The sequence below is a fragment of the Dreissena polymorpha genome, chromosome 8 (assembly GCF_020536995.1).
Source record: "Dreissena polymorpha isolate Duluth1 chromosome 8, UMN_Dpol_1.0, whole genome shotgun sequence".
NCBI classification, from domain to species: domain Eukaryota; kingdom Metazoa; phylum Mollusca; class Bivalvia; order Myida; family Dreissenidae; genus Dreissena; species Dreissena polymorpha.
In genome coordinates this window covers 90,251,451-90,267,834 of record NC_068362.1, presented here as the reverse complement: position 1 = coordinate 90,267,834, position 16,384 = coordinate 90,251,451, and positions in this window count along the sequence as shown.

The following is a 16,384-nucleotide window of genomic DNA, read 5'->3' as shown; positions in this document are numbered from 1 at the left end:
CGTTCAATGTACTGTTACTGCGTATTTAAGATAGTCCACATGCTAAAGGCGCGATACCATAAAATTCAAGTGTCCCGCATTATAAAATTTTCTTGACAATGACTTTGTTCCAATTTATTTATTACTTTAACCTTTTAATATCACACTAACGCAAATATTAAGATAAAAGACTTTTTATAATTCTCCTTAACACTTTAATTTTACAACAATAATAGAAATACAACATGAAAATCATTTACAATTACCGCAAGCGTTGTAACTAAATCGATTAACTAAAACAGCCATGGGCAGATGTACTGATGAGATATGGGATACACTATTGGCATGCAACGATGAAAAATTACTTGTTAATGGGGAACACTGATGTGTTGTCATCATAAAATGATTTCTTCCCGTAACATTGAAACGTTTACTCTCCTGATTAAGATAGTTGAGATATTTGTACGCATGCGTATCACACGACCAATCCAGGCGATGGTATTATTTGAATACATAAACGCTTACCGTTGACATAGACGTAATGTTTCACACGAGAAACAAGAAAGTTGATTTCAATTATAATTGTATTGAGATTTCTGGATATTCATTTGTATGCAATGATACATTAAAGGGGGAAATTTTATACGAACACTGACATGTCTTTCTGCTTTGTTACCCATTTTAATACTGGAAACATGGCCGATGACAGTTCAAAAGTACTACAATTTATAAAAATTAAAAGAATTATCCAATTAAATTAATAATTCTTAATATTTGATAACTAAAACTAATTGCAACAAATTTGACTATAATAAATTGCAAAATTTACTGACAGTGGAAGTTAACAATAATTGTGTTAGAACGTGTGTGCGTTTAACATTTGAGTTTTGTAACTTCATATTTAGTTGTAAAAGATGATATAATTCTTAAACTCATTACATCTATACAATTACTACGTTTAATATAATTTAAGAGTTGTAACATTATAACACACATTTGCCTGTGTGTAGTCGTATAAATTAATGCAGATGTGTAACTTATCTCAGAAAACTAAAACTGTTGGGATTCATGGAGGCGCAACTTATCGTATTGATATAAACATGACTGCTAAGGCGATTCGACTTATTCTTTTAAGGCTCATACAATTCCAAGGATAGTACCTATATAAATTATGTTAATTACATTTTGCTGTCTGCAATAGAGTCTAGATATTTTATTTCACAAACTTCGGAACTCATTCAGAATATAGTACCACATGAAAACTTATGTCAGATTGTTTGCACATATTTAGATGAGCAGACTTATCCCCAAATAGTTTTGAACGGAAGTGGGAATGATTTGTTCCATACTTTAAATCTGGGCTGTATTTTAAATAATTGACAGTGTGTTTATGTAATTGAGACGCGCTTTTTAAGACAAACACAACGCAAGATCTAGTTCAAAAGTTCATCAATTCTCATTGAAAAGAGATTCGTTTTTAGTACGTTTATCGTTTTTATGACGAATACCTTGAGGACACAAACCTATTTCAAAGCTGTGTGTGCACACATTTTTGTCAGTTATAACGCAATATTCAAGTTCGTTTTACGAACGTTTGTGTTTATGTTGTTTGAGACATTTATTTGCAAAATTGTTAATCAATTAACGCGAAACAAATTTTGAACGAAAATCATATTCAGTTAATTGAAAGCATACATGTGAATATGTTATCATACATTCAGTACTTTTGTATCCACCATTTCCTACAGGACCAGGACTAACCAAATTTAGATATACACGATAGAAAGGGAAGTAATATCTGCTTGATTTTCTTTCCTTATTTTGCCTCCCATGTCACATACTACATCTTCAAATTAGTGAAACTAACAGTTTTTGTTTGCACCCACTCAAATCTGGAAGTGCAATATATTCAAATCGCAGATTATATTGGGCGGCTTATTATAATCTAAACGAAATCAATAAACATTGATAATATGAACAGGAAAACAAACAGAAAGTATATTCATATAACTTGAAAAACTCCAGTTCATCGTTATATATACAAAACTGACAATATATAAGCGATTAGCACATGCATGGTAATGCGAAAGTGACCAAAATGGTAAATAACATGGTATTAAAAATGCACTTAAGCCATTATTTTGCCTAACGTTTGCATTCAACTCATCAGTTCTCATTTTAAGAGCACTTCTACAATATATGACGAGTTTATTTAGGACTTTGGTTTAAGTATTTGTAAACAAAGACTAAGCATATGCATACTATGTCGGTTATAATAGCATTTGTCAATATGCATTATTTTCTAATATCGGTATAAAGAGGACATACAATTACAAAATGATGCTCGTGTTCGATATCATTTAAATTACATATATTACTTTTGCATTCGTTTTTAGGAAAAGTTATATGTCTCACCAAATCAATTTTTAACATTGTGGGACGAAAGTGTAAATTTTTATAAAATGAGGGCACTGGTGTCGGCCAGCGAAGGTAGTGATTGTAGTGATAGTCAAGATAATTAACTGTAACTTATATATAATTTTAGCAATTACCAGTTTTTATATGTATCACTTTATCAGCTATAAAATGTTACTATGTCTAAACTTATTTTTGAATTATTCATTTGACTTCTTGTAAAGTAAAGATTAATCTAGTGGTTAGTGAGGGTAAAATTTACGGTTATAGTGTTAAGTGTGTATTTAGATCGTGCCTATGTAGTTCTACTTCTGAATATATGTAGAACGGAATGAAGTTCAGTTATACATTATTAAATACCTAGTGTACTAGACATATGACCTCCGTTCTAGAAAAATGGGTTTTGTGCATGTACGTAAAGTTTCGACCAGATTTGCCTGTGCAGTCCGAACTGGCTAATCAGGGACGACACTTTTAACGTTTATGGCGTTTGTGTGTAAATACACTCGAAGGAAAGTGTCGCCCCGGATTATCCTTTGCGGACTTTACGCACATGCATTTAAACCAAATTTCCAAAACGATGATTATATGGAGGGGATATAAGGTACAAGTATCTCCGCCTCTTTGCAGTGGGTCAGCTGTTTGGGCGAGTCAGACAGCTGTGGAACCCTAATGAAAAGAAGCTTCGGCGAGGGTCATCGAGGCGCCGCCTACAGTCTTCCACATCAACGGGATCAGCAAGTATGCGCGGTTAACTTCCGGTCATTGTCAATAGCAATTTTCATTTTTATATTACAAAATTGTTTTGACAATTTTAATATGGTCTAGCTAGCACGATAAGACACATGGAACCATCACAAAAGCGTCAAACAAAAAGACGGGGGCAGTTTTAGTTTTAAAGTAAAATCAGCACTTTATGGTATTGAATTTTGTATAGACTTCCTAAACAATAATGCATTGACGAGAGTTCTATATAGTTATACGAGTTGAATTACTGGAGTTAGTTTTTAATGTACACAACGAAGATTTTAATAAAGTGTATACCGCAAGGTGTGTATGTTATTGCTGCGCCACTCGTGAAAATATGATTTTCTATGATTACGAGTTAATGGATATTCCACCAAATCCAACAAATATCCTCTATTTTCCTATGATCACTAGCGAATTAAAATCGATATTCCACCAAAGTCTACATATTTTATTTTTATTTGATGCTTACAGATGATCATTTTTGCCATTCCGGACAATACAATTCCACGTTTGGCGCCCCGAAATGTATGTTCGAAGCAAGCGAATCCGTATGTTTGTACAAACATTAAATGCAGATAGGTCGCCTTGGTAAAATTGGGGTTCACAATGTTGAAACCAAAGATATTAAAAAAGAAATTCCGGTAAAACAATGACAATTATCGATAATTTTCACCACTGTTTTTTTTCACTGTTTGAAGCAGTGAAATATCAGTTTAGATTATCTGATATTTCTCTATAAACCACAAGAAAGCATAAAAAAGCAATTTTACCAATGGCGACAACTCTGCATTGATGTTTATAAAACAACATACGGATGAGCTTCCCTTTAAAATACATGGGGCGTTCAACAGGGATTTATATTGTCTCGAATAGCAAAAAAGCAACACTATTACTTGTAAGCATAAAACAGAATGAAAATTTGCTGGATTTGATGGAATATCGATTTTAATTTACTCGTGATCATATAACAAATATTTTTTTTTACTCGAGGCACTCGTACAAATATCATTTTCTATGATCACTCGTGAATTAAAATCGATATTCCACCAAATGTAACAAATATCCTCTATTTATACGGCAAAACTATTAATAAAAAGGGAAGTTTAAACGAAAATTTGCTGAACGAGCTTACGTGTTTGTCTTTATAGCAATATTCATATAAATCAACTACTGACAGCACATTGAGAAATGTCCAATATAAATACATCCAGAGAATCATAGCTACAAATAAATATCTTTTTAAGTGCAACCTATCCAACACAAATCTATGCAATATGTGTAGTTAACATATTGAAACAATAGAAAACCTTTTCTGGCAGTGTAAACATATTCAATCAACATGGAATCAATAGATAAACTTTTTAGAGAAACAACAATTAAATGTTAAACTATCTCTCTTAGACATCAGTTTAGGGGTTAATACTTTCAAAATACAAAAGATACATAACGCTGTGAATTACATTATTATCTTAATGAAATACTTTATATTCAGCATGAAATACAGAAAACAAAACCCCACCATGAACTGTTTCATCAATTATCTAAAATTAAAGATTCAAATTGAAATAGAAATTGACCTTAACAATGATACACTTCATATAATTGAACATAAATGGAAACACATTAAACTTTCATAAACAAGTCCAGTTTGCTTTCTACCCAATTTATGCAACTCATATTTATTCATAATTATTCTGTTGTTTTATTAAAAAAACACCTATCACAAACAACCAAAGAAAAGAAATACCTGTGAACTTTCTTTTCTTTTTAATCAAAAGAAACCACAAGGTCAAAAAGTATATATTAGCATATCTTGTATAAAATGTTTGAAAATTAGTGTTGCTACGCGGTATCACTTTGTTTTATGATCATATACAAGTATACATTGTACGTCTTATATTGAATTAAAAAAAATCTATCCTCGGTCAAAGGAACCTTAAATGTTTCTCCTCAAAGCTCGCCAACTATACGGACTCCTCAGAATATTTGTAAATTGTCTACCGATATCATTTTGTATACTGCGTATTGTTGCATGACATTCAATGCCTTATTAGATTAATAACACTTTCTCAAAATATTCTGTCATTCGTAGACTCAGAGGTAAAATAATGTCTCGAATAAAGGGACTGTATTTCTTCTTATATAGATCATCTTTCAGAAGTATCAAAAATGATATTTTCTTGGTACGAGTAAATCTCAGACAGTATGTTGCCTCTAGTTGTACAGGTTGCCGCCCAATGTATTTTGTGTTTTAAATACAAAATAAAGTAGTTATAATGCCATACAACTTCAATGTGTTTGTTAAAAGTATTTGTTATGTAAACTGTAGCACATAACAAATTATCAATCTTCCTTTCAATAGAGAATGTCTTATAAGAATGGACTTAGTTGTTAAAAAGTATGAAATATAATAACGATTCTTAAAACATGCCATACCGTGTTTCCCATGTAAGTCAACCAACTACGAATATTTTTATCTTACACATATGTAATATACCTTTAAAGCGTTTTCATTGGCTTAGTTTTCGTTCAATTGACCAATCGATTTTATTTTTTTTGCTAAAATGACGTTGCAACGTCAAATGACGTCACGAAGTGTTAACAACATTCGAGATTTATCATTATGTTTGCGTAAATATTATTAAATTTATTCATGCAAAAGCATGTGATAAAAAAGATCTGACACTCGTTGTCATTGCATATCATATTTTATTGAACTCGCCAAAGGCTCGCTTACTAACACAATTCCTGAAATCGTTTAATAAAGTATGGTTTGATATGAAAACTCGTGCCAGATCCTATATTTATAAGTAATGATATTGTGATAGTAATAATGATTTTTACTAGTTTAATAACTTCATTTCTAAGCAGTGTTTGAAAAATATTATAGCAGTTTGATTCCAATACATAATATACACTGCGGCTCGCAATTTCTTTAAGAAAGCATTCGTTTCCTAAGACTTACCTATATTTGAAAGTTTAAGTTTATTTTTAAAATGTAGTTGACAAAAATTGTAATACATTGTAACAATATCTCTATTTATAGTTGTGTATGTAAAAGCTTCCAATCAACACTTGTGCAAGTTATACTTGTAAAAGTCTAAGAATTCATTCAAACATTTCATAAGTTTTACATGTGAATGTATAAGAGTTCATTCAACAATAATTATTGCGCCAGTTAAAAGTGTAAATGTTTTAGCGTTCATTGAACAATCGGTCTAGTTATTCGTGCGGATGTACAAGAGTTCCTTATCATTCAACAAGTGCTTTCAGTTATACGTGCGATGTATAAGGGTTCCTAATCATTCAACAAGTGCTTTCAGTTATACGTGTGAACGTATAAAAGTTCCTTATTATTTAACAAGTGCTTTTAGTTATACGTGTGAATGTATAGGAGTTCATAATCAATCAACAATTGCTTTAGTTATACATGTGAATGTATTACAATTCCTAATCAATTATAAATTGCTCTAGGTATACTTCAGAATGTTTAAGCGTGTTTTCAATAATTGCCGTAGATAAACTTGTGAAAGTATTAGCGTTCATTCTAAAATTGCCCTCATGCGTATGCATGTTCTTTGTTTTCGTTCTATAACAGCATTCGAGGGATAGTATATGCATTTGATTGTGATGCGTTGACATAATGTGAAGAAATCAATTTGTTCAACGGATACGCACAATGTTGAATACTGTTTGATGTTAACACGCAATAATAAATATGACTTTAAAACGTAATACTAACTTGATTAAGTGCTATCTAACATGAAAATACCTGATTGAATCGAAACATCACGAAGCAAATTTAAACCTAGATTTCTGGACTAACCCAACAACAAGAAAACTGCGTACAACGCTCAATGTTTTTCATGGCAAAAATGAAAATCGTGTACATACAAAAAATACACGAACATGCAATTCAGCCCAGTATAGATTTGGTGCAATGTAATAATGTTCGCGTTATAACTACCGTTCACAACTAGAGCTGATGGGAAAATATAATGCAGGTTCATTTTGTTCATGGTATGAGAATCAGACGACGACAGACATCTGTTATCCATTATCAGAAGTTAACATAATTTTACAGAAACTCATATTTGCCAGTAATTATAGGACAATATTTATGTAATACTTCGATACTGCATACTTCTGTTTCGTACTTTCTTCAATGGAGTATCTATCTCTGAAACGCATGTTATTTACACGCTGCCGTATCAGTCGAACAATATTAATAGATACAGATTGCTCACCCTTATTGCATACAACCAACACGCAAGGTACAACGTGTGCCAAATTCCAACAAGAAATGCCACTGGGTTATGTAATTATGCAATCCACGCATAGCATACCCTCTCCCTCCCTTGTGCCTTTTTAGTGGACCATTGGCGTGTGAAGCACGCATTGATAGGGTCATTTGTTGATAAATGTATATATTTTACTTCTTTTGATGGCTTCTGGCTTTTTGGAGTATTGAATGCGAAAACATGTTGTGTTTAAGGCATTAGTTTGTGTTTCGTTTGGGGATATTCACAGCATATAAACGTGCCTGTTCATTCAATAAGTCACGTTATTTGTAAATGCGTGTGTATTAAGACTCGCGTGAGTTCGAATTGACGTGATTAAGTGTTAATATTACGTTCTATATTGTTCGCATCTTTTTCAACAGCGTGTTATTGTTGTGCGCATCAAGACGTTGTGTTTCACCTTGTTTTAAATTGATTGGAGCGGTAAGTGTGTTTATTATAAGCTATCCGGTGGGTAATAGAGAATATTAGTGAATTTAAACTGACATTTTACTGTTTCAAAGAGTGAAAAATATCAGAAAAATAACAACAGTGAAAATTATCGATAATTTTTATTGTTTTACCGGAACTATTTGTAGATATCTTTGATTTTCCCAGTGTGACCCCAATTAAAGGCAATTTAACCAAGGGGGACTACTCTGCATTGATGTTTACGGATGAGCTTCCTTTTGAAATACATGGTGGGCGCCCAACGGGGAATTATATTGTCCGGAATGGCAAAAATACAAAAATAATCAATTGTAAGCATTTAATAAAATAAAACAAAAATTGAAATCGTGCAATAGATATTCTAATTTACTCGTGATCATAGATAAAATATGTTTTCACTCGTGGCGAAAAATATCATTTTCTATGATCACTCACGAATTAAAATCGTTATTCCACCAAATCCAAAAAAAATCCTCTATGTATTCTATTGTGTTGGTATTTAAAGAAGATGAAAAATTACAATGACCTAGACTCATGTGTGAATAACGCATAAACTTAAGCAGAATCACACATATTATTATATGTATTAGGTGAAAAAGATTAGATTACGATGATTTATTTTATGCTTTCCGATGGTTTATATAGAAATATCAGTGATTTAAAAATTGATATTATACTGTTTCAAAGAGTAAAAAATGAAAGTTAATAATATGTACAATTTAATTGCTTTACCAGAACTATTTATCTAAAATAGTAATGAGCAATTACTTCAATGAATAATGTAGGTTTTGGAAACACACGTAATGGCGATTTGCAACTCTAAATCAGGAGCGAATTCACATTTAAAAATAGTAATTGGTCTGAAAATACACACCAAATTCTCCTTATTCTGAAGAAAGTGCACATTTAGCTCCAGCTCCAATGTGTTTGATGCCTTTCAGTTTTACATATTGACGCGCTTAATTATTATGAAATAATATTATCGATTGATTTGTCCCGTTGTCATATACAATATATACAAACGAATAACCTATGATATTTTATATAGGCCAGCGAGCTTTCGTATTATCAGGGATTTATTTTTTTCTTATCCACCTGATGTTTTAACCTCAATGGTCGTTAAAAGCGGTGAGGTTGTTCTGCTACTTTTTGATTCTTGGATAGTTCTTAGGGGAATGATACACATGGTTTACTTCCGACGCTTGAAAAGGAAAATAATACTGGTAACACAGACATGTCTATATATGTGAATAAGTATGTATTAGTAGAGTACTAGTATAAGTAGAACTAGTTGTTTAATTTCGAGTACTCGACAATGTGTGATGCGATTCTATAATAATTGAACACGTTTTTCCTACCTGGTATTCATGAGCAGAGATCAACGTATTAAAACAACTACCACGCGATCATGATTTAAAATCCCCAACTTAATTGCACATTGAATACATTCTCGTACATCAGACAAACTCTGACAGCAATAGCATCATACCACAAAGTTTGCGTTATTTGTATACTTACACAAATATCCCAACTGAAGAGTATTAATGTCATCTATTTTTCATCGCGTGGACGGGAAATAAATAACACACAAACAATAATCTACCAACCTTTCTGCGGGGCACCATCTAAGTCCTGTGATTAATAACCAGGAATATGTACGGACCAGCGATTTCATTTATTTGAACATTCTGCCTTCTGTTGGGGGAAATTGCATCTTCGTCGTTTTCAACGTCTTGAGTCAAACAGAGTAATACGGATTTCTCCTGTACATTATAATTGAAAAATTTAGGCAGCGGCGTTTCGTCTTAGGAGATAGGAACGACACATTATTGACGAAGTAAAGCGGTGTAGTTGTGTCGGTGATTATGTAGAGACGTAATCTTATTTTAATTTTCGCGGATAAATGTGTGTGATGTAAGACTTTATAACGTACACAACTTTTTATGATCAAACTTGTCTTAGGACTTATATGAAAAGTATTTAATTTCGTGTTTAGCTTGCTTACGTTGTGTTTTGTTCCATATCCGAAACGTAAATATATTACTGGAGTTATTATCAATGAAGATGGAATCACTCGAAATGCTACGGAAGCTTTTTGATAATGGAAAAAGTGAGTTGAGTAGTTGGGAGTATATTCGATATACTAGTTTGGTGGTTTGTGTTAACTCTACCTGCATAGGTATTAAATGATGAAAATAATCTACGCCATTCTCTGCTTTTTTCTATGTTTCGCAGAGCTACGTTAAACGTATTTATCTTTTGCTTTGATATGTTATGAAAGTTTCAATTAGGCAGCTCTATAATTTAAAAATAAATACGTTAATTGAATTCTGGCGTATTATCGAATTAGAAAGTATGCATTTAACTAAATAAGATGCGACTGAGCCGCAATCATTATACAGCTTGCAATTGAGAAGTCCTTTCTCCTGCTCTTGATGTAGTGTTTTATTGATATATTGCATGATGCCCTTGTTGTTGTTGTTTTTTTTTAATTATTTATTGCATATAAAACCTTACTTATTGCTTAATATAGTGCAAGTTAAGTAAGTAAGTAAATATTTTATTAAAGTGACATGTGCAAACATATATAGAAATTACAACAGAAAATTACAAAAAGGCATGCACCCGGCCCAAACGGGCCTATAAGTCACATAATACATGATAAAACATTAAGCATGAAAACAGTAAGCGATTCAATGGTCAGTAATATAGTCAGTATATCAAGAATTATCGACATGGTCATATCACAAATTCAGACGTCAATCAAAATATATATAGTCTTCATTGTAATTAGGCAAAATATATGTGCTAAATTGTCATTAAGTTAAGTAAATGAGTATTTTCCTGCTAAATCACATTCCATAATATTTCATGTAGCGCCAATAATAGCGGCATGTAAGTTCTGACTTCAATGAAGTTACATTTGTACATAATTTGATTTCAATCAAAACTGTATGTTAGTGCATGTTTGCGTCTTACAACGTACATTTAGTAACAGTTTGATTTTGAATTGATATTGATTTACAATAACTTGTATTTATATTCTAAAGGGATTCATTGATTATGTTTCGCAAACCATTCATATTCGTATTAAACCAATAATAGATTGTAATGATGTCATCATTTATTTACACATGTAACGGCCACCGGAAAAACTTTGCGAAACCGAAATTTCGCAAACTTAAGTACCCTTTTTCTTGAAGGTTTGCTTATTTGTGATAAAGTATAAGATAAAAGTCTAACTTGTGATTAATAATTGGTTATTTTTGCTTGTTAAATGCGTTTTCTTCACTATGAACTTTATTTGCAAAGTTGGGGTTCCCATGGGATTTTTGTAATATCCCATGGGATTTTTCATTATCCCATGGGAATTTTGGTTTCTCCCATGGGATTTTTCTCCAGCTTTTTTTATGGGAGAAAAAATCCCATGGGATTTTCAAAAACATAAAACACGTTCGTTTGTGCTTATTTATCGATTTTAAGCATTGTTAAAGCATTTGTGCTTATTTTCGTTCAATTTACTTTGATAGAAAAAAAATCCCATTTTTTATGGGAAAAAAAAATCCCATGGGATTTTTTTCTGATTTTTAGAGATTTATTCATGATACCTTCAGAAACACTACCTTTTAACAAATGATGAGCATTTCTCGCGATTTCAACGCGTTAAATCGTGTTTTAAAATAATAAAAAATCCCATGGGATTTTTTTGTCCCATGGGATTTTTTTTCCAATGGGATTTTTTTTAAGGTATAAGTTTCTAAAAGCTATATAATAATAATAATTATAATAATAATAATAATAATAATAATAATAATAATAATAATAATAATAATCGTGCTCAATATGATGAATTTGTACTTTTAAGCGACTAACATTTTTATTCGAGCCGATCGTCGAGTCCGAATGGTGAGTATAAGAGCAATTTACCAGTACAAATAAATCTCACTTGTGAAGAGAACGCTACCGTACTATAAAATAATCTTGATAATAAGTCATATCATTTCTCGACAGAAAATGAAAACAGTATCCATATTGATGTCAGCAATGTCCCCTGCTATGATAAATATTGACAAAATGGAAAACCTTGACAATAATTCCGTGTCGAATACGCATTAGATTATAGCAATCAAATTCATATAAGCATTGATAAGATAATATGCGAAAATGGGTCTTATGTCAAATACGGCCAGCGTAGCTCCATTCCATAATGTCCGGTATTAAGTCACGTCAAGTTTCGTGGTCGAATTATAGCATAATAATCATTTTCACATTACGCGAATCATATGAGTTTCCCTACATATATTGTGTTAAAATTTATGTTACACTAATGTGCGATGATGAAAAGGGGATTTCGGTAATTCTACATTCGCCCGCCTAGTACCGAAATCCCCATATTTACGCCTTAAAGGGTCAATAGGTCATCGGTATGAATGGTTTTTGACTTCACATGAATGTTAAGGTGCAAAAAAATGATATTAATTTTAATTATTAAGCACTCTTGACAGCATTAAGTTGCCTCTCGGTTGGGATTTCGGTAATTCTACACTAGAACTTAAACGCGCGCCGGTACCGAAATCCTGCTGTACAAACCTTCAAGTGTCAACAAAATTATTATAGTGTTTTTTTTCATTAGCAACCAGTGACATGTATTATCTCCCATTCGGTTACTTCTTTTGGAAAATAATTAGCGGGGATTTCGGTACTGCTACATTCGTACGCCCAGAGCCGAAATCACCCATGTTTACGCCAATCCCCCATATTACGCCTTAAAGGGTCTATATGTCATTATGTTTGGGTTTTGGCTTTGCATTAATGTTGATTTGTACACAATCATATTACTGTTAATCATTTAAACACTCTTATCAGAATATTTTTTCCATTATTAAATAGTTTATTAATGTGAAAAATGTGTAAACGAATGTATAAAAGGTAAAATGTACATTTAAAACATTGGTTACACAAAAGTATATGTAAATATAACATGACATAGTAATAATAAGTCTTCAGAAAGTATTTTCCAAACAAATCTGATGAAACAAATGATATCGTACTACCTTATTTACAATATGCTATACACTTTTGCAATTTAGTTATCAATGTTTAATCAAAGCATAAATCAGGATAATATGTTGCCTCTTAGCGGGGATTTCTGTAATTCTTAACAAGCACATAAACCCGCGCCGGTACCGAAATCCCCGCTGTACAAACCTTCAAGTGTAAAAAAAATACTGATTTAGGGTTTAAATAAAGGGAACAATAGTATTTTTGGCCACCAAAAAGCACTTCCGCGTCAACAAAACGATTGAAATTATGTCAGAAACCCAGCTTTTCATTGTATATATTGCAATACACCATCGGCCGCCGAGAGCGGAATACTGCGCTTGGCCGCTAAACAATGTGGATTGCATCAAATTAAATGTCAATTTTCGATTTTATTACAAAAATAAACACTGCCTTTTTATAAATATGTCAAGCACGTACACTTAACAAAAAAAATCGATATATCTTTATGTAATGTAGAAAAGTAAAGCGCTTTATATATAACAATGTTTTATAATGTCTCTCTGGTTGAGAAAAAAAAACTAAACAAAACCATGTAGAACATATATGTTTTCATAATAAAAAAAAAATATTTAATGATGCACGTGATGTTTTATAATTGATATAAGTTCACGTGTCATTGAACCAGTTAAGGGAGAGATGCGAATTAAATTACACATAATTAAAAAATGATACTATACTGTCAGCTTGATTTATAAATTGTGTTCCATCGCGCCAATATATTCATTGTTCCATGAAATTGTGTATAAAAGCAAAACGATTGAAATTATGTCAGAAATCCTGCTTTTCACATGAAATGATCTTTAACACTTTATTTATTCCAATCAGGTAAATAACAAATACAATAATAGGGGAAGTCTATACTTTGTATTAGAAACTTGTTGTGGTGGTCCCTATCTTATCCGCTCAATACACATCCACCTGGCTACTGTACAGAAAAAATTAGATTTACTTCCAAAATAACTGATTTCATTAATTGCTAACTTGTTGTCTACATTTTAAATTAACAACGATAATGGATCAACATCACCGTTGCACAATTATTAAGTTCACAGTAATCTGTACTTTAAATAGATAGCCTAATTAAAGACGGTGCTAATAAAGAACAAAGCGTGAATGTGGATATTAAGAAATTAGATCCTTTTTTGCATGACATTGGCAGTATATCATTTTATCTTATATAAATAAGCCACATTTAAGACATGGATAAAATTAAAATAAGACACATTTGCATCTTTCATTTCTTGAAAAAAAAAATAAGCACGCAGTCACATATAAATAAGATACATTGAAGACACAGAAAAAAATAAATAAGACACATTTGCATCTTTCACTAAATTTTCTTAAAAAAACATGTGAAACTGAAGAAAAACATTTATTACTGACACATTATTCTAAAAGTCGACTGACAACTTAAGTTCAAAGAGGGATTTACAATTAAATAAGATCCATTTTCGCATGATGCTGGTTGTAGAGCAAGCAATACATTTCTTACTGACACATTATTCTAAAAGTCGACAGGCAACATAAATTCAAAGAGGGAACCACAATTAAATAAGATCAATTTTCGCATGATACTGGTTGTATAGCAAGTAGTCACATATTAATTACAGCTTGCATTAGTTGCAATAATTTTATTAAGTGCGCGTGCTTCTGAACGTTGCGTTAAGCGAGAGTGTTGTCATTTTGTTAGTTTTATATTTTGGTATTATGTATGATTATTGCTTGTTTTGAATTTGAAATAAACGCTTTCTGGCAAATAAGCATCGTCTTAATTTTAATACAAATAATGAACATTTGACATACAAAATGTCCTATAACATACCGGCAATAACATTATATATATGTTAATTTCTGTGCATGTTTATACCGAAATTATAGCCGACATCGGCAGTTAGGGAAATTTAGTGACACACTTTAACACATCAAACATGCATGATAGTTCTTTTTTCATATGATATTCCCCTGGTTGCTTACCGGTGTATTGGTGCAGTTGATAACCCCGCCGGGACTACAGTAGGGTGCTAATACACACGTGTATCGTGTTCAATACAATCGTCTTAATATTAATACAAATAATGAACATTTGACATACAAAATGTCCAATAACATATCGGCATTAACATTATATATATGTTTATTTCTTTGCATGTTTATACCGAAATTATAGCCGACATCGGCAGTTAGGGAAATGTTGTGACACACTTTAACAAATCAAACATGCATGATAGTTCTTTTTTCATATGATATTCCCCTGGTTGCTTACCGGTGTATTGGTGCAGTTGATAACCCCGCCGGGACTACAGTAGGGTGCTAATACACACGTGTATCGTGTTCAATACCCGATCCATGCTACAACGTGTAAGAACGGGAATTTCGGTTATTCTACCTTTTTAAGCTTGCGCACTTCTAATGGGCACATATCCAAATATAATTTAATTAATTATTTTCCTAATCAGCATCATTTCACTAAACTACATGCAAATTTGTAGGTAGCTTTCCATGCTTAAAAAAATAAACCGATTTTTTCAAAACCACCCTCACGCTCGGCTTTTGTCCAGTTTATTTTCACCCCTGGGGTATATAAAAGTTCCATAATTCATTCAAATTTCCAAATATGGGCATGCAGTTGGTGTGTACAGATGCAGTAAAGGTGTTTAAAGTTTAAACAAGATGAAATAAGTATTCTTTTACAGACATTTATTTTTTACAAATTTTAATCTATGGAATAGCGCCATGAAATGTAAGTGATTTCAGCCAAGTAAAAATTGGGTCGGTTAAAAACAAAGTGTCATAAAATTCAAAATAGTATCATTTAAGTTATATTTTAAACTAAGTTTTTATAGAAACACTATATACAGCAAAAATACCAAAAAATAGACAGATTTACCGTTTACTTTTTGAAATAAAAATAAAAATGCAACATGCATCATTCGTATTTTCAGCAGTAAATTATTCAATTTAGCCATAACGTTGTTTTAATTTTAAAATTGAAGGATGTGCATACAATTTTCAACATATTTAACAATAAACATAGCTTATGTGCTATATTAAATCAAATTACGTTAGAAAAGAAATAAAACGCGTCGCAAAAAGTATGCGATGTCGGCAGGAATCGAACCTGCGCGGGAAAATCCCAAAAGATTTCGATTTCATCGCCTTACCCACTCGGCCACGACAACTTTACATCTGTGTAACCTTAAATTAGATATATATAAGTAAACAGGTAAAAAGGCTCGCTCGATCTTTGAAGAAATCGCGAAATCGTATTTTTCAGATGATAATTGGATCAAAGTCAATATTTATAGTGAAAATAATGTAATCTAAATGAATAAGTTAAACATATATCAAAATTCGAAGTTTGAAAAAAATAAAATGCATCTCTCGGAAATAAGCGATCATTGAAGATCGGCAATGGCTTATGTATGAAGTGAAAGGACAGTTGAAAG